The sequence below is a fragment of the Dromiciops gliroides genome, chromosome 3, assembly GCF_019393635.1.
Source record: "Dromiciops gliroides isolate mDroGli1 chromosome 3, mDroGli1.pri, whole genome shotgun sequence".
In the NCBI taxonomy this organism is placed as follows: domain Eukaryota; kingdom Metazoa; phylum Chordata; class Mammalia; order Microbiotheria; family Microbiotheriidae; genus Dromiciops; species Dromiciops gliroides.
Window position 1 is genome coordinate 438,507,581 of NC_057863.1, and position 19,982 is coordinate 438,527,562.

Consider the following 19,982-nt stretch of genomic DNA (forward strand, 5'->3'; position numbering starts at 1 on the left):
CTGAGGCTGGATCTGAACTCAGGTCCTCCTGAATCCAGGGCTGGTGCGCCACCTAGCTGCCCCCCTATTAGTATAACTTTAAAAACTGTCTCTCACGCCTCTGCTTATTTCCCCAAATCTGTATTTTAAGTAACACAAATTTTTCTTTGATTTTTCTATTTTAATTGACACAAACTTATCCAAAATATCTAGTAATAGATATTTGGACCTTTCAGTTCCTCTTATCAGTAGGAATGAAGAATCAATACAAAGTGCATTGGAGAAACATTATATGTTTTCTGGGTTTTTGTTTCTGTTTTGTTTTTGCCTATCTGAAGTCTTAACAAAGAAAATTTAGAGACCTAAAAATGTCCAGTAAAATATTCTTGTTCAAAATCTATTTTAAGTGAATGAGTGGTAGGATAAATAGTGTTGAATGGGACTTTAATTATATAGTTAAGGCAGGAAACATAAGAGATGTGTACTTAAAAAGGAATCTGAAGATTTAAGATTCAGTTTTGTTGGTTCAGTCATTTTTCAGTGGTGCCTGACTCTTCATAACCCCATTTAGGGTTTTCTTGGCAAAGATATTGGAGTAGTTTGCTGTTTCCTTTTCCAGCTCATTTTATGGATGAGCAGCTGAGGCAAATTGGGTTAAGTGACTTGTCCAGAGTCATGTAGTAAGTGTGTGAGGCCAGATTTGAACTCATAAAAGGAGTATTCCTGACTCTAGGCCTGGTATTCCATCCACTGCGCCATGCCCAAGATTCAGCTTAGTAAACTATCTGTCCTTCCTAACATAGCCATTCCAATTTCTTTACCTTTATTTATATCTTGAATATATTGGGTATGGGAGGTATCCAAAAGATGGGAGATTACAATAGGGTCATCATTAGACCTTGAAAATATTTACAGTTCAGGAAAGTAGGCTTGTAGTACTAGCCTAGTAGTACAATCTATGTGTAAGAAGGTAGAGGAAACCCATGTTCTAAATCTGCTGCTAATTAGGTATGTGACTTTGGAAAAGATGCTTAACTTTTTTAAGCTTCAATGACCTCATCTATAAAATGAGGTTAGACTGATCTTTAAAATGCTGTGAAACACTAGACAGAAGGGGCAATAGAAAACTGAAAATTCAATTTGCCAAATATTTGTTAGTCACTTATTACATGAAAAGTACTATGGAAAGAAAGAAGCCTTGACTGGATTTTATAGGAACAAAACCATTTAGAAAACTGCAAAAACCATTTATTTATTTATTTATTTATTCATTCATTCATTCATTCATTCATTTATTTTTTGCGGGGCAATGGGGGTTAGGTGATTTGCCCAGGGTCACACAGCTAGTAAGTGTCAAGTGTCTGAGGCCAGATTTGAACTCAGGTCCTCCTGAATCCAGGGCTGGTGCTTTATCCACTGTGCCACCTAGCTGCCCCGAAAACTTTAATATTTAAATGTCAAGGCAGAGAACTCCTATTAATCTCTATTTTCAGTACTTATATTTCTTTTTTTTTAGCCTTTCATTTAACAAATGATTTTAAAATAAGGAATTGGAAATAGTGGCAGAGCACACAACTTTGTGTATTTGCCAACAGCTATACACTTCTGTGAAGGATACATTTAAATATAAGCATATTGTGTTTTGTAAACATAGGTTGCCTTTCTTCTGTAAAACACCTGGCTCCACTAGAATTTTGTGATTATAGCAATGGAAGAGCCTTCATTGATCATTTGACTTTAGTCAGAGCCATAACCCAGCCATAAAAAAGAATCATTTATTTTGAAAGGTCTCCAGAGCAGGAAATTTCATAATCTGAGGATTTTTGTCTAGTATTTGACACACGTTCATAAACTTTTATTTTTATCTAACACAGGTCTTGTCTGACTCATCTTTAACATAACCGTATTAAAATTTTAGTTCTCAAGTGAAGATTCATAGCTGATCCTCCCTATGTTTTATGCTTTTTAAAAATTTATTAATCCTTTATGTGTTTGAAGTCATATCTTCATTAGCAACCTCTCTTCCGTTTCTGTTTAGCTACTTTGGACACATTCTGCTTTATCATTGTCCTTAAACTGTAATACCCAGAACTGAACACGGTACCTCAGACATTTTCTAACCAAGATAGAGTACAGAAGTGTTTTTAAACAGAGGAATAAGAAGAGGATAATTGTATTGGTAATATGATTGTAGGAAGTATCAGGCTAGGAAGCAGATGAATAAATGAAAAAATTCTTAAGTGTTTATTATGTCCCAGGCATTGTGCTAAGCGTTGGGGAAACAATTACAAAAAGAAACTGGGTCCCTGCTTTCAGGAAATTTAAATGTGTTATTTTCCTCATTAGAATGTGAATCTACTGAGAATAGGGACTGATTCTGGATACTGGACAGAGAACACAGTTTTGGTCTGGGGAGTCATATAAATGATGAGTTTGATTCATGTGACACACCTTTCCTAAGGTAATGGTATTGTCTTTTTTGATCAGTGCACCTAGAGGAAAAAATGGAAAGTAGATTAGAAGTAGGCAAATGGTAAAGAGACCTGACTGCACAGACTAATGGGAGGCAATAAGGAGCTGGTGTAATGAGTTAGGCAATAGATATGGGATGCTAGCTTACACTTAGTTACCAGTTAACTTGGCTGCGCTTTAGAGTGGGAGCTTCATAGAGGAGTGAATTAACTTCTCCAGAGACTGAGAACATGAAAGTAATTTGTGGCGTGGTGGTAGTGGTGATTTTTCCAAATCGATGCCTAAATACGAATGCTATTACCCTGTTTTAATTGAGTGCTCTAGTGTTAAACAAGTCAGAGCAGGGTCTTCCAACCAGTGTGTTTGGAGAACATGTTCTTCACCAAGTAAACCCTGATGGGTTTTTGTCGTAAACCAAGCTTCTTGGAGTTCTTCCTCTGTATGGGCTGTATATAGCTAGAGCTAGAGCTGTGGTACTGTGAGAATTGGAATGATACCCCCTGCTGGGAGGGACATTGTGAGCTCTGTCCTGAAAAGCAACCATGTGACTTTAACATCCGCAAGTGACCTTTTCTGGGGTTTTGAAGGTCAGGTCGGTGTCAGGAAGTGATGTTTGCCACCCGTGGGTCCTGTCAATCAGTGCTACCAACCAGTTAGCTTGGAGCTGTGTGTGTGGACAGCCCTTTTTCCTGTTTCACAGGTGGCTTCTGGGAGGAGCGAGGCCTTTTGTTTCGGGACTGTTGCTTGGTGGGAGGATGGATGCTGGGCTCTCTTAGTTAGATGAAGTTTACTTTTTACCCCTCTCTCTCTGTTCACTAACTTCTGATGCACTTTAGTAAATACTTAAAAGTCTAAACTCTTGCTAAAGCTTCTAATTTAAGGCGACCACTCATTAGATTTTAGACATAATAGCTAGACTTTTAAGCCCTTACAGTACCCTTCTTTCCTCTTACTCTCTTCCCCCAGTTTGGTGGAACCCTCCTTCAGATTTTGCTTGAGTCCTGGTAATATCTGGCACCAAATCTCAGCTCTCTTTTGGTAACATAGCCTTTAATGTTCTTTCTCACCCTTTTACTGTGCAACCAGATATATTTTTTTCAAAGACTCACTTTACCCTTCTATTCCACCAGAACTTCTCTATTTTAATCTTCATCAGTGGATGTTGGTCTCAATTAGGAACTGAGCAAATTTTAAAATTTGCAGTTGTACCTTGGAGTGAAAAGTTTGAGAGAACAATGTGCCCTTCATGTCCTTTGAGTACAAATACTGCAGACATTGGATTTTAGCAAGGAAAATTTCATTATATCCTTATGGACAAAGTGGAACATTTTGGGCTCAATGATAGATGAAATTGTAGCTCAATGAATGACAAGACTCAAACAACTTGCCATATTTAGGCTGGAGAAGAAAAAATTTCGGAATGGGAGGCTTAATAACTGTCTTCACATATTCGAAAGGATGTCATATAGAAGAATCATTAGACTTATTCTGTTATTTTAAATGGGAGAAGACCAAAGGGTAGAAGAAACAGGGAGGTAGGTTTTAGTTTATTGTAATAAAAAAACATCCTAATAATTAGAACTGTTCAAACAATTGAATGGGCTGCCTCATTAGCTAGTGAGTTCCCAATCGCTTGAGGTTTTCCAGTAGAATGGGGATTAATTTATCAGAGAGGTGGTTGAACTAGATCATTTTTAAGCTCCTTTCTAAAACAGATTTGATGATTTCAATTTCTGTCTTGAAACATTGAAATACTTCATGGAATGGAGTGAAATGAAATAAATCTATACTTTTTTTTTTTTTTTTTGCAGAGCAGTGGGGGTTGTGACTTGCCCAGGGTCACACAGCTAGTAAGTGTCAAGTGTCTGAGGCTGGATTTGAACTTAGGTCCTCCTGAATTCAGGGCTGGTGCTTTCAGTGGATACACTGTGCCACCTAGATGCCCCCCCCCCAGATAAAAATTTTAAAGTATGCTTTTATTATTTAAAAAGCAAGATTGCTTCAACTCTGGAATGAATATGTCATCAATACCCCATTGCCTCTGGGCCCCTTCCTCTGATTGTATCAGTGGGAATTGGAGAACTCCTCTCAGAAGCTACTTCATTCAAGGAGGGTGCCCAGGCCAGCCATCTCTTCATCATGTGCACACCCCCCTCTCCCCTTCAGCTGCCTTTTATGCTTTTTCAGTCTTAGAGTAGATTGTAAATACCTCAAGGACTGGAATTTTCAGGGTGAGGGGCATTCCTAGCACTGCCTGGCACATTGTAGGTGCTTAATGATTGATTAAAATACCATATAAAACAATATCAATATAAATCCTAATTTGTTATAACATGTAGGAGCCTTTTTGCTATCTGCAGGTGTTTCCTTATTGCAATTGTAAGTGATTCAGAGATTGAAGACAACTTAAATGATAAGTTTAATGAGAAAATTACAACTGCCTACATATTTGAAGAAAATAAGTATAAATATACATTAGATACTCTATCAAAGTAGACACGAAACAAAAATTTATTGAGTGACTTCTATATGCAGAGCCAAGGAAAAACAAAATATAGCTAAGAAATGTGAACTATATTTGGTCATGTTAATAACTAATAAGAGAAAATGATGGTGATACTAATTTTAGAATTTAAAGACTAGTCATGGAGAATAGAGCTGCAAAGGACCTTGGTGATGTTACAAAAGCATCTTAAAGAATAAGACCTTGCTCTACCAGGATCCTACAGTTTTATCTTAAAATTTCTTTAGATAATTTCTCACATAATTTAGCCACAAAACTTATATATCATACTTTATATATAAGTATTTATGTTTGCCTAACAACATACTATTTCTGTTGCCTACCAATATAATGGTATCTTAAACAGGAAGATTGTTGGTTAGAGGAAAAGAGAAAAAATATTTTTTCTTCCACATTCTTATAATTAAGTGTTAGATAACTTGGAAAAACAAAAATACTGTCAGTTTCCCCTAACACTCAGTCTTGGGCTTTCTTCTCTTTTCTGTTCAGACAATCTCTTTACCTCCCATGGGTTCAGTTGCCATCTCTACTCAGATAACTTTCACCTTTAGTGTCTCCTAAGTTCTAGTTCATATTAGCAACTGCTTATTGGAGAGCATCAACTAGATTTCCCACAGGTATCTCAAACTCAACTTCCAAGATGAAACTCATTATTTTGCTAAGCTTGTCCTTCTTTCAATTGCCCTATTTCTCTGTTAAAGCACATGCAGTTCTTCAAGTCATTCAGGTGTCACAGTCTTGAAGTCAAATTATCCCTTTTCCCTCATCCCCCATATTCAATCAGCTGCCATGTCTTGTCAGTTCTACTTATACAACATCTCTTTCATTTGTCCCCTTCTCTGCATTCACATGGCTAACACCCTAGGCCAGCTAATCCTTCTCATTTTTATGTAGGATGGAAGTTCTTAACCTTTTTTGTGTCATGGACCCTGTATAATGAAGTCTGTTGGCCACTGCTTAGAATAAGATTATTAAATATATAATGTACTTAAGTAAGCAATTATGTTTTCTTTTCTTTTCTTTTTTTTTTTTTTTTGGGTGAGGCATTGGGGTTAAGTGACTTGCCCAGGGTCACACAGCTAGTAAGTGCTAAGTGTCTGAGGCCGGATTTGAACTCAAGTACTCCTGACTCCAGGGCCGGTGCTCTATCCACTGCGCCACCTAGCTGCTCCAATCAATTATGTTTTCTTTTTCCTTTTTTTTTTCTTTTTTTTTGCGGGGCAATGGGGGTTAAATGACTTGCCCAGGTTCACACAAGCTAGTAAGTGTCAAGTGTCTGAAGCTGGATTTGAACTCAGGTACTCCTGAATCCAGGGCCGGTGCTTTATCCACTGCCCCACCTAGCTGCTCCCCAATCAATTATGTTTTAAAACAGTTATCAGTATTTTTTAAAACAAGTTGATGAACCTCAGGTTAAGATCACTTCCCCTGGAATATTATAATAGTCATCTATTTGGATGGTTTTCATTATCTCTCATCTCCTTTCCATTCTCCATATAACTTCCAATATAGTCATCCTAAAACATAGTCAATGGTATTCTTCCTGGCCAAGAACCATTTTTGATTCCCTGTTGTATCCAGGATAGTAAGAATTCCTTAAATTGTCTTTTAAAGCTCTTCATAGTGTGTTATCAGCCTTCCTCTCCAGACTTATTTCATATTATTTCCTTTTACACATTCTAAGCCAAGTAGGCCTAATTGTGGGAATCAAGGGATTTCATCTCTCATCACTATGTCTCCACCTCATCCTTTTGGCTTCATTCAAGGTTCAGCTTCTCCTTTCCTGATTACCTTAGTTACTCGTGTTTTCTCCATCCTCAGAATACTGTATATATACATATTTGTATTTTAAGTTTTTCTATGAGATATCTTTATATACCATGTCTTTACGTGTAACCCTTCTAGTGAGGGTAAATGATGAGCCCTAGACTCATTCCTAGTTATAGCACTAATTACCTATGTTACCTGCATTTCCAGATTCTTAGTATTCTTCTTTATACTGTTCCATGTTTCTTTTTTCTTGTGAACTAAGTGGAAAAAATAAGAGTTGAGTGACAGATTAATTTGTAATTTGAGGAACCCAAGAGTTAATTCATTGGTGTTGAAGGGAAGATTGATTTTTTTTTTTTGTACGGCAATGGGGTTTAAGTGACTTGCCCAGGGTCACACAGCTAGTAAGTGTCTGAGGCTGGGTTTGAACTCAGGTCTTCCTGAATCCAAGGCTAGTGCCTTATCCATTGCGTTACCTAGCTGCCCCCTGATTTTCTTATAATATGTTTGGAATTGTGTCTCTCCCTCCTCACCTCTTATCCTCCCCCAATTATATTCAGGATTTTTCTCATTCATATGTATGAAAACATGGGCACACATTAAATTTCCAGAAAACATAAAGCCAGGACGGTTAGCCAATATTTAAGATGTTAGAATTAGGGCTAAAATAAAGGACCCTGAGTTTTGCAGGTAAACTGATCAAGAATTTATTCAGCAACTTCTGTTAGGGAATTTATATCATCCTCTGAGTAGGATTCAGACCAGAATTAGCTTTCTAGCTACTTATAAAGGCAAGTAAACAAGTTGGTAAATAGTAGTTACACTTAAGAGATTTGAGGAACAAAGTCTTGGATGGAATAATGCAACCTATAATAGTTGCCATTATTAAGAAAACAGTTGGAAAACATTTTGCATATGTTTCCAACATGGAATGATTTAGTTAAGCCAAGTTATAAGCTGCTTCTTGCTAATCAAGGTTTGAGAAAGGTCCCCACCAACTAGAAAGATGGGTAGAAATCAGTAAGATAAAATTTAGTGGGGTTGGGACATGAGGGAAAGTTGTTCAAAGCAGAGTTGTTGTTCATCTTTTATTCTCAAAGAGGACCATGACATTGGGGTGATGTCATGACTTTCCCTGAACTGGATTTAAGTAAGGGAGGGCTATGCAAGGTCACCAACCTCACTCTCTCCTCCAGAGCCAGCTTGGGTCCAGTAGCAAGATATATATCAGGATGACTGGAGATGGCCCCAGATGCTTAAGGCAAACAGGGGTAAGTGATTTGGCCAGGGTCACACAGCTGGTGAGTGTCTGATGTGAGATTTGAACTTGGGTTCTCCTAACTTCAGGGCCAGTACTCTATCCACTGTGCCACCTAGCTGCTCCTCAAGGCAGAAAAAGATGTTAAAGCTGATCTCTAGAGAGGATAAACCTTTTCATGATTAGGAATAGGATTAGAGAGATAGATGGGTGTGGCTGCTGAGACAGGTCAGAATTCCAAGGAAGAAGTGAGCTGGGCCAGGCTGAAGTCTCTAGAAGAGATAGCAAACGTTGTGCAGACAGTCTCTAAGTGAAGCCAGACTGGTGGCTCAGGACTTTCCTGGCTTTGAGGGCCTAGCCATTGTATTATTCTCCTGTGAGCAAGGCCTCACATAGGGTCCTAACACTGCTTCCACTTTTCTGTTTCTATTTTCTGTTGCTCCTTAAGCAAATATGAAGTATATATAGACTTCTGAAGTATTTGACTTCCATCTATGAAGAAAGTTTGGGGAAAAGTGTGACTGCAGTTCTTTACTAATTTTCATGAATTAGATAAAGATGAAGCGAAGAAGCAAGTAAGAAGATTGTAAAATTAGCACAAGATTTGTAGCTAGTAGATAAAAATGACGTGGAGAGGTTGATTGAGTCTCATGAAGAAGAATTATCAAATGAGGATCTGATTGATCTGATAGTTGCAAAGACTGCAGAACAAAAGGGAAGCTTAGAACCTGAAACTGAAGTAAAAAAAGTTCACATTGAAACAGTTGGCAGGGGGGGCAGCTAGGTGGCGCAGTGGATAAAGCACCGACCCTGGATTCAGGAGTACCTGAGTTCAAATTCGGCCTCAGACACTTGACACTAGCTGTGTGACCCTGTACAAGTCACTTAACCCCCACTGCCTTGCAAAAAAACCCACAAAAACCCCAAACAAACAAAAAAAAGAAACAGTTGGCAGAACTGTTGCATTATTTGAGTGATTTTTTTTTCTTGTATAGAAAAGATGAATCCAAATACGTCAAGATTTTTTTAAAGCTGAGAAACTAGTTGAGGATAATATTGCTTGCTATCATCAGTTATATGAAGAAAAAGAGCCACCATCTAAACCTTTCTTGATAGCTTCATTAAAAAAACTTGAGCAGCCAACCACCAATACACACTAGGCACATTGGGTGGGGAAGGGACACCATACTGTTCACCTATGTTAAGTTTACTGTATAGTACTCTGTATGTTTTGTCATTAACTTTACCTTTCATTTCATAATTCAGTTTATTTTTATGGTACAGTATTTAATGTCTTCATTTTAGTACATTTTGTGACACATAAAGGTATTGTGTGTGCCTTTGTTATATATTGGTTATATAGATGCCTTTGTTTTATATATATATATATATGTGTGTGTGTATACATGCATACATATGCATGCATACATACATACATATGTGAAGTAAATTTGTAGGGGCAAATTCGCATTACATAAAAATCTCTTTACATTGAGGTCTATGGAACTGTCTACTTCTGTAAAGTGAGAACACTATATTTTTTTTGTACCATGTTTCACTATCTCTTGAATGTTGTATAGAGTGGGTTTATTATATAATTGAAATCCCAGATTATTGTGTTTTTTCTTTTTTGTTTTTGTCTTCTCCCCTACTTTCTTCACCTTTTGGGCTTTATTCTTTCTCTTCTCTGGCATTCCCTAAATTCTTGGATTCCTTCCTACTCCAGCAAAATCTCTTACACTGTTGAATTGTTCTGGATTTGTTTTTTACACCAGTCTTTTCATTAATTTTATGTTCTTTGAGATGAGACCCTCAAGAACTGGTTAATATCTGTTATTTACATCGACATGAGAACTAAGATAAAAATTATCTGTTTTCTTTAGGCTACCCTTTTTAGTCACTCTCCTTTAGGAGAGGTAATCTAAGAGATCATTTAAATGTTCTATTTCATTAATTTAGCATCCAAACTTATTGTTTTCATAAGTTGTATAACATTTCATTTGTTAATTGTATGCAGTTGCAGCTTTTTTATCACTAACGCTGGTAGTGATTTATTGATAATTTGATAATACTCATTCTAATGATATTGAACAATGTAACTTTAATAGCAATATGCCTTTAGAGTATAATGTTTCTGAAATCTTTCATATTGTTATATTGGTAAGACTATACAAGCATGTTTAAAAAGTCTTAGTTCAAGTTTTAAACTCTAAGCTATTAAAGCTTAAAACTGTATTAAGACTTTTCGGACATCTTTATAATGATAGGAATTTGGTTCCTGGTACTATTGTCATAGGTAATGAGGCTAAAAACGGGTAAAACTTCAAACCTCCCCCCCCCAATTTGTTGAATGTAGATGAATTAAACTACTGTGGTTGGGTTTTGTTTTTTATTTGTCTTTTATCTTATTTTCTTTAGTCATGTTTATTTCTTCTAAAAGAGCTTCTACTTCATCTGGAATTTTGGAATTCTAAAATACTCCGTGAAAGAAGACTTAGAAGTACTATTAGTAGTTCCCACTATTGTGGTATTTCAACAAGAGATTGAAATAAAATGACAATATTCCATTTAGTGGGGATAATCTAAGTAAAATCTCTTAGAAATTCCTCAGAAACTACCAGCTAGAGGTATAAAATTTCTTGAAATTTTGAGGAAAATTAAAATTGCTTTATTTTTGTTCCCTTTACATATTTAAAGTCATACTTTGTTTAGAAATATTGAAATAGCACTTAGTTTATTCTTAGAATGATATTTGGTATATACTTTTTATTTAGATAATTGCAGACAGAATAACAGATTTTAGAAATGCAGTGGATCTTAGGGACCTATGAGTCCCACTATCTTATTTTATAGAAGAAACCTTAGCACAGAGGTGAAAATATCAAAAGGAAAGAATGGCCAAAAGCTCTAGAGAGGTCAAGATAACAACTGGGCATTTGTTTTCTGGGCCCTGCTATGTGGTGCCACCTCAGTGAGACAGATATACAAGATGGGAGGGAAAGGTTGTGGCAGGGAGGGGAACTAGACATGGAAAGAACCCCAGATGTGCTGCTCTTAATAAATTCCTGCTGTGATGTTCTAAATGTCACCTATTTGGCCTGAGGGTGGTAACACAGCATCAGGAAGTGTTTTCAGCTAGAGAAGTTTGTGAACTAGGACGCTTATGAAATCACAAAGTGTTTATGAATGTTTAATTCCCCCACAAATGTATATTGTATGACTTAAGAGTAGAATGAGTTGGTTTTTCTAAGCACAAAATTAGGTAGACAACCTCTATTCAAGGTCTCCATCTCCTTTCATAGAACCTCTCTCTCCACTCATAAGAGGATTTATCAGTGGCACTCCCACCTCCCACCAAAACAAGGTCTCCCCCTTTTTAATCTCTTTACAACCCTTCCCTCTGCCTCTTCACCCACTCCCTTGCAGACTCTCTTCTTCCTTAGAGACCATAGGAGTCTTTTCTCATGCCAGCTCTAACTTGAGCAGAGCACATCACATACTCTATCTTCTTCATCCCCTCTCCCCTTCAATGCACTTTTTCATTTTATAATTCAGTGTCACAAGAAAATATTGCTTTACCTGTAGGCAGGGTGCTGCAGTGTTGAGTACAATACCAAATGCCCCATACCTGCCTCTGTTATCGCCTTCACTACTGCGTTTATCTCTGTCTCTTTGCGTATATTCAGAAAGAAATCTCTTCCTTGGTTCTGCTGTCAGTTCTTGCTGTCCTTGGTTGTTCTGCTGCATTCATTCACTCCTCCAGCATTTCTTGGGTTTGGGATGTTTAAGAATCAAATAGGTTTAGCATGGATGGACAGAAGGTCTGACTATATGGGGTCACCAAAGGATAGAGGCCAGCTCTGTCTGCTCTAGGTACTGGCTCTTGATCACATCAGCTGCTCTAGACTGCAGATGTTTTCTCCTTGGCTTAAACTTACATCCTTTCTTCTTACCTCCAGCATCTATGCATATAGATATAGCTTTTTTTTTTCTGGTTTTCTAAGAATGCCTCTTTATTATCAAAGTCCATCTTTTTTCATTTATGGTTAAGCTGAAACTTGCAGGGTAGCTCACCTTGGGCTGCATATCGAGGTCCATTTCTCTTTGGAGCACATTATTTTACTTCCTCCTGTGTTTTCTGATGGGTACAGACTAGTTTTATTATTCAAATTTATTTTGTACTTGAAGCTTTCTCCTGGTCACTGCAGAATGTATTATTTCTTAATGGAGTTGTTAAATTTAATCACTATATGTCTTAGAATTTGCAGCCTTAGGCTTTTGGGGGTTTTTTGGTTGGTTGTTTTTCCTGGAGGTGATATATTCTTGGCCCTACAAGTGTACACCATCTTAGCCTGGGCATATCTCTGCCTCCCCCCAAATACACTCACCACCCTTCCCATCCTGCTTGCTATATCTAGTAAACCCACTCCTAGTACACTCCTTTTTTTTTTTCCTTCTTTTTTTTTGGTGAGGCAGTTGGGGTTAAGTGACTTGCCCAGGGTCACACAGCTAGTAAGTATTAAGTGTCTGAGGCCAGATTTGAACTCAGTTCCTCCTGACTCCAGGGCTGGTGCTCTATCCACTGCTCCACCCAGCTGCCCCAAGGTGATATATTCTTTCACTTGGCATTTTGTTTTCTCTGGTCAGAAGTTCTTGTCAGTTTTCTTGTACTATTTTTTGCATTATAGTGTTTAGGTTTTCTGACTTATCTTGTTCTTCTAGGATACTTTTAATCTTTTAGAAAGTTGTCTCTACACATCTTATCTTCGAGATCAGTATGTATTGCTTATATACAGAGCATGTTTTCTTTTAATGTTTTTGTTTTTTATTTCTAGATTGTCCACTTCTGTATATATTGTATTCCCAGTCAGTTGTCCTCTTTTTTCCTTTGGTAAGACTTACCACCATGAATTAAAGTTTTTCTATTTTGTCAAATATTTCTGCTCTCACAATTCTCATTTTTCTTTCAAAGAACTAGGAACACTAAGTTGTAGTTCCACGGTCTCCTCAAATCCTTAGGGTCCTCTACTTCATCGAGTATTGAGTCATTTTCCTTTGTTTTGTAGCACTTATAGATTCCTAAATAGGCCATGTTTCTTTCTGCTGTTAATGTCTTTTCTTTTGGCTTATCTGCTTAATGCCTTTGAATTTTCTTTCTCCCAAGATCTTTGATCATTTCAGCGGTTTTTTTCCCTTATTTTATCTTGTTGTTCACTTTCTGACTTCCTCCCTTCTTATGGTGCTTTCCCTGGGCTTCTCAGCCTCCTCCCACACTGGGCAATTCAGTTTCACCAGCTTAAATCTATGCTCCAAGTGACTTTTGGGAGGACAGAACTGACCCTAATTGCATGCTAGATTCTTTTCCTTCAGGCTTGGTAGAGTGCCACATGACCCCATTCCCCCACCTGTGAGGGCCAAAATTTGATATACGGAACGTTATTTGGGTGACTCACCTTAATACTGGGGTCCGGGAAATATGAGGGACCTTTTAGGTTCTCCTCCTCTCTGAACTGCCCTTTTAGATATTTCTCCCAGGCCAATAAGAAAGGAGCCTCTAAGCTTTAGTTCACAAAAGGATCAGGTTCTATTACTTGGGAATTAATTAAACAATAAAGGTGAAACTAATAAAAAATCAAAGATAAGGAAATAGGAAAATAGGAATACAGATAAATGTTCTTAACTCTAAACTTAACCTATGCAACCCCAGGGCGTTTCCTATTAAGCTAGTTCAAAGTAATTTAGGGTTTTCCATCATTAACTCACCCAACACCTGAACAGTCAGCCAGACCAAGAACCAGCACGCGCCACCTGGTCGTCAGCAGTCGCCAGCGTTCGGAAGTGCCCTCCAACCTCCCTTCAGGGAACGTTCAATCCTTTCTCCCCCTAAAGGGGAGGTTCTTCAAAAGCTGCCTATACCACAAATAATTTTTACCCCCCCCCCCCACACACACACTGTCCTACCCTGTTCCCTCAATTCTCTGTCCCATTGCTGCTGTTGTGCCTGGCCAGAATTCTACTGTTTTGGAGTTTGGATTTCCATGGTACTTGGGAGGAGGTGGGAGTTGGTGTAGAGTTGAGTTCCCAAACATATGTCCTGTCCCTTTCTTTCACCCTGTTATTCCATTCTCCTTTAGATCTCTTTTGCAGCACAGGATGCTGCCATGGCTCTGGCTTTCAGAGCCTCAACACATTTCTTTAGTTTAGGGTTTGGATTTTCACAGGAGTAGGGGAGGAAGGTCTTTTGCAAACCTATGAGTCAGATGATTAGTGTAAACTTACTTGCTGCAAAGAACATGATGGGGGCAGCTCAGTGGTGCAGTGGATAATGCACCAGCCATGGATTCAGGAGGACCTGAGTTTAAATCCGGCCTCAGGCACTTGAACGCTTACTAGCTGTGTGACCCTGGGCAAGTCACTTAACCCTCATTGTCCCACAAAAAGAAAAGGGAAGAGAAAAGAAAATTATTAGCTGCTAACATCACATTCCATACTTAATTTCTGGGTAGACAAGCTCTACTTTTTGCCTGTACGCCCCCCATGAATACTTGAACTTAAGCTTTTTAAAAAGGTAGATCTCAGTCTCAAAAGTATATAGGAACTTATTTGCAGAAGGCCAAAAATGGAATGAATATGTAAGATCCAAATAACATATGTACATTGGACCTGAAAGCTTTACTTCCCAAATGAACATGGTACTTAATGTCAATATATGTTATATTTGTCTTTGTATTGTTTTGTCTTTGTATTTTTATTGTTAAATAAAAAATAAATACATAAAATTTTAAATAGTTAAACAAAAAATTAATACCCCCCCCCAAAAAAAAGCATAATGAGCAGTAGGGGAGGGGTTACTCAGTGAGTTGGAATTAGGTGTTCATGCACTTTTTACCTTCTTGGTGTTCTTGGTGTTGTAGACCATGGAGACAGCTGAAATTTCTTTATCTTGGGTATGTGATTTCTATTTTAGAGAGCTTGGAGAGGTTGTGAGGTCCAAAGAAAATGTCTAGTTCTCCATCTTGTTGGTCATGTGGCCCAGAATCTCTCATCACTTGGAAACAGATGTTTATTTAATGTTTTACATAATTGAACATGTATAACCTACTTCTGATTGCTTACCTCCTCAGGGAGGGGTAGTGGAAGGAGAGGAGGAATAGAATTTGAAATTCAAAATTTTAAATTAAAATGTTCATTATTTTAAGAAAAATGTTTATTTAGATAAGATTGAAAATTTGTACTTAGATTTATGTTGCAATGCAATTTGCACCTACTATTTTCTTTAGCCTTTTAATAATACTGTGAGTTAGGTAATACGAATATTAATACTTTTACATACGAGGAAAATAAGATTCAGAGAGCTCTAGAGACTTGCCCAAAGTTACCCAATTAGTGATTGTTGTGAGAATCAAACCCAATGGAAGTTTGGTGGAGGCAGGACACAGACCTGTCTTCTTACTTTGCCTCTATTCTTCTTATCACTACACTACCCTTCCCTAACTTACTACCATCAAGCCCTCAGTATTCTGAATTCTGTTCTTCTAGTGATGAATCTAATTTTATGCTACTTTCTTTTTACTGAGGACTCATTATGCATTAACCCTATAGTAGTAGTTAGGATTAAAATGATTCTATCCCTCTCCTCTTCTAAGACTATTAAGGGCGTGAGGGAATGGGGGAGAAGCCTTTTCAGATTATAATGACTACACTCAGTCGCCCCCTGGAACAATGGGAGGGGTATTAAATGTATACTAATTAGAGGTAATCATCTTTTGACAAGAAGCACATGTAATCATTTCCATTCTCTAACCAAAGGATGGCCAAAAAGATTTTGCCAAGTTCAAACTACCCCAGGTTTTGTCCACAGGTGTGTCATAGCACTGTGTTGGCTTTTTCCCCTTTAAATGTAAGAAAATGAAAGAGTAGTTTTATTCCCAAGTCTTTTAATTGATGGTGTTGTTCCTCACCCTTGCTATTCCCATGTGCTGTGGCCTGCCAGAAATACCTTTTCTTTTCTCCTTCATGTTTCCAATTCCTATCCATTCATAAAGGCCCAGTCAAAGTCCCATTTACTCCATCAAGCCTACCCTGACTCGTCTATCTAGTCCCAGGTGTTGTGGAAAGAATGTGGAACTTAGAACCACAAGACATTAACTCTAGTGTTGCTTTCACTATTTAACTAACTATATGATACTGTAAAAATCACTTAACCTTTATAAGTGTCATTTTCCTCATCTATGTAATGTTATTACACAGCTACCATTTGCACAGTGATTATGAAGAACAAATGATGTAAAATAGGTAGCCCCTGAATATACTTTCTTCCTCATCATCTAACTCCCAGAAATCAAATTTATGGGTCCACAGCTATTCAAAATCATAGCTCATCAGCACCTCCACCAATGTTTCTGTTACTAGAGGAAATGCTGGGTCAAAAGAAAAGGCAGCAGCAAATAGAAAAGCAAAGTAAGTTGCCCAAAAGAGCCCTCATGTGCACAGCAAGTATATGTACCACCATTTGGAGAGGAGACACTGAGGGATCACATGTGAAAGAATCTTTAAGGCAGGGGACACATGCATAGATGAAGCAGCTCACATGTCTAATGCTGCCATCACCTATGCCCTCTGAAAGGGTCAGTAGGCAAGCTGCTTTCTCTGCTAAGCTGGAGCCTTATGTTCTAATCTGTCTGCCATGTGGCTCTTTTATATCAATCAATCAAACATTTATTAAGTGCCTATCATGTTCCAGGCACTGTGCTTAGAGCTGGGGATATACAAAGAGGCAAAAGACTTTGTGCCCTCAAGGAGCTTACAACCTAAAGGGGGAGACTGTATGCGTGTGCGCTTGCGTGCGCGCACCGCCCCATATATATATGTATATGTGTATATGTATATATGTATATGTATATATATAGAGAGAGTGCAAGCTATATACAGAATAAATAAGAAATAATTTAGCAGAGGGAAAGCACTGAAATTAGAGAGGGGTCAGGGAAGTGTTCTTCTAGAAGGTGAGATTTTAGCTGGGATTCAGGAAGCCAGCTCAGTAGTCAGAGCAGAGGAGGATGTGGAGGATGGCCAGAGAAAATGCCTGGTATCCCATAGATGTGGAACAGCCAAGAGGCCGGTCTCCCTGTTGGGGAGTAAGGTGTAAGAAGATGGAAAGGTGAGAGGGGACTAGGTTATGAAGGTCATTGAGTGCCAGACAGAACATTTTTATATTTGTTCCTGGAGGCAGTAGAGGTGGAGTAAGAGGATCAGACTTATATTTTAGGAAAATCCTTTTAGTGGCTGAATAGAAAATGAATTGGAGTGCAGAAAGACTTGAGGCAGACAGACCCACCAACAGGATGTTGTAGCAACTCAGGTGTGAGGTGAATCATGAAGGAACCCCAGGAGGCAGAGGTGCCTTGAAAGAACATTCCGATCGGAGGCTGGAGATGGAGTGTTCTGTCTGAAGAGCAGCAGATTGGCTAGTATCGTTAGAGGGTGTATGTGTGGAGAGGCATGAGTCTAAAAAGATGGAAGAGGTGAGAAAGGGTCAGGTTATGAAGGGTTCTAAATGCCGAAGAATATTTTATATTTGATCCTGGAGGCAATTTAAGAAGCTTCTGGGGTTTGAGTAGAAGCTGAACGTTGTCACCCTTGTGCTTTAACAAAAATCACTCGACCTCTCCTAGCCTCAGTTTCCTCAATAGAGGATGAATTAGAATGGGGAAGAGACTTGGTGCAAAGAGGCTAACCAGAAAACTTGCAGCAGTCTAGGTTTGAGGTGAGGAGACCCTTCACAAGAGTGATGGCTGTGTGAGTGAAGAGAAGGGAGGTATCTGAGAGATGTTGGGAGGATAGAAATGATAAGACTGGACAACATGGGATGGATGGGCCTTGACTACAAGTGAGGAATCAAGTATGATACCAGGGTTGTGAGCCATCATATCTGGGAGGATGTTGGAATGATTATGACCTTGACAGTAATAAGGAAATTACAAACCAGGGGAAGGTTTGGGGGAAAATATAATGAGTTTGGTTTTAGACATGTTAATTTTGAGATATTTAGGGAACATGGAATTCTTAATGTGCAAAAGGAAGTTGGTGACATGAGACTGGAGTCCAAAAGAAAGATTAGGTCTATATATATTTATATATCTGGAAATCATGGATCGAGGCAATAATTGAAGCTAAGAAAATTGATGAAAACACCAAGCAACATAGTATAGAGGGAGAATAGAAGAAAACATAGAACAGAGCCTTGGGAGACACCACAGTTAACAAGCATGACATGGATGAAAGATCCAGCAAAGGAGCAGTTAGACCAGCAGGAGAAGACCAGAAGACTGTGGTGTAACAACATTTATTACTGGACGTATTCACATGCTAGGTGATCAAAATTGATAATGTCATAATATAATGTTTTCAATGTTGCAGAGTGCTTTATACATAACAGTTCTATGAAACCATGAATGTATTGTTATCCCTGTTTTACAGAGGAGGAAACTGAGGCCGGGAGAGGTCAGGTTGACTTGAACAACAACTCTGAAATAGTTGTTTAAGCAGGAACTTAATCCAGGTCTTATGACCTGACAATCCCTGTTTTCTGCCAGTATATCACATTGTAAACTATCAAAAACCCCATTATTTTTAAAAGATGATTTTGTAGTAAGGGTTATTTAAACCACTCTCCATTGCTTCCTAGATCTCATTCATGAAAGATATTACTTTCAGATTCTTCTCACCTCTTTATTTGCTACAGAATTTTTCTGGCTATTTGTGACTTCATTTTACAGTAAAAACCTCTTACTGAATACCCAACCCCTTTATCCAAACTATGGCTTTTAAGGTTTTAAGTGATTTCCCCTCCCCCATTTTTCATTTTAATAAACATTTTTATTTAAAGTTTTGAGTTGCAGATTCTATCTTTCTCTCCCTCTCTCCTCTCCCCCCTTCTTGACATGGTAAGCAATGAGTTATAGGTTATACATGTGAATTATGTAAAACATTTCTGTATTAGTCACTTTGTGTAAAATGACTTGAATAAAAGAAAAATGGAAGTGAAAACTAGCATGCTTCAGTCTGTGTTCAATCAATATCAGTTCTTTCTTTGGAGGTGGGTAGCATGCTTCATCATTAGTCCTTTGGGATTGTCTTGGATCATTGTATTGCTGAGAATAGCTAAGTCAACTCATTGAACAATATTGCTGTCACTGTGCACAACTTTCTCCTGGTTCTACTCACTTCACTTTGTATCAGTTCATGTAAGTCTTTCCAGGTTTTCCAGATTTTGCAGCTTTGTTTTTCCCCACATCCTGGAAAAGCCCAAGATGAAATCATCCTGCTTGTCATTTCTTAGAGCACAATAATATTCTATATTCTATTGCAATCATATACCACAGTTTCTTTAGCCATTTCCCAATTGATGGGCAACCCTTTGATTTCCAGTTTTTAGTCACCACAAAAAAGAACTGCTGTAAATATTTTGTAAATAGGTCCTTTCCCTATTTTTTTGGATGTCTTTCGGATATAAACCTAGTAGTAGTATTGCTGTATCAAAGTGTATGTACAGTTTGATAGCCCTTTGGGCATAGTTCCAAATTGCTCTCTAGTATGGTTAGATTAGTACATGATCTCTCTCTTTTTTTTTTTTTAGTGAGGCAATTGGGGTTAAGTGACTTACCCAGGGTCACACAGCTAGTACGTGTTAAGTGTCTGAGGCCGGATTTGAACCCAGGTACTCCTGACTCCAGGGCCAGTGCTCTATTCACTGCACCACCTAGCTGCCCCCCATAATCTCCTCTTGAAGCATATATGTCCCTTTTTTTTTTTTTTTTGGCTTATAAGTTTCAGCATCCCTGTAAGTTTGATGAGTCACAGGAATGGTTGTCCCATTTTGAATTTCACAGTTAAGAAGCAAATTTGATTTTTAAAATATGTTACCTCTGTCTCAGAATCTCAATGAATGGTTCCTATTCCCTGGAGAATAAGAAAAAG

At 38.1% G+C, this 19,982-nt stretch overlaps 1 protein-coding gene across 3 annotated transcripts in view; it reads left to right on the forward strand.

The window, feature by feature from the left end:
• The window catches only part of ATF2 (activating transcription factor 2), a 111,943-nt gene that overhangs the window by 17,395 nt on the left and 74,566 nt on the right, over window positions 1-19,982 (forward strand). The window lies entirely within an intron of this gene.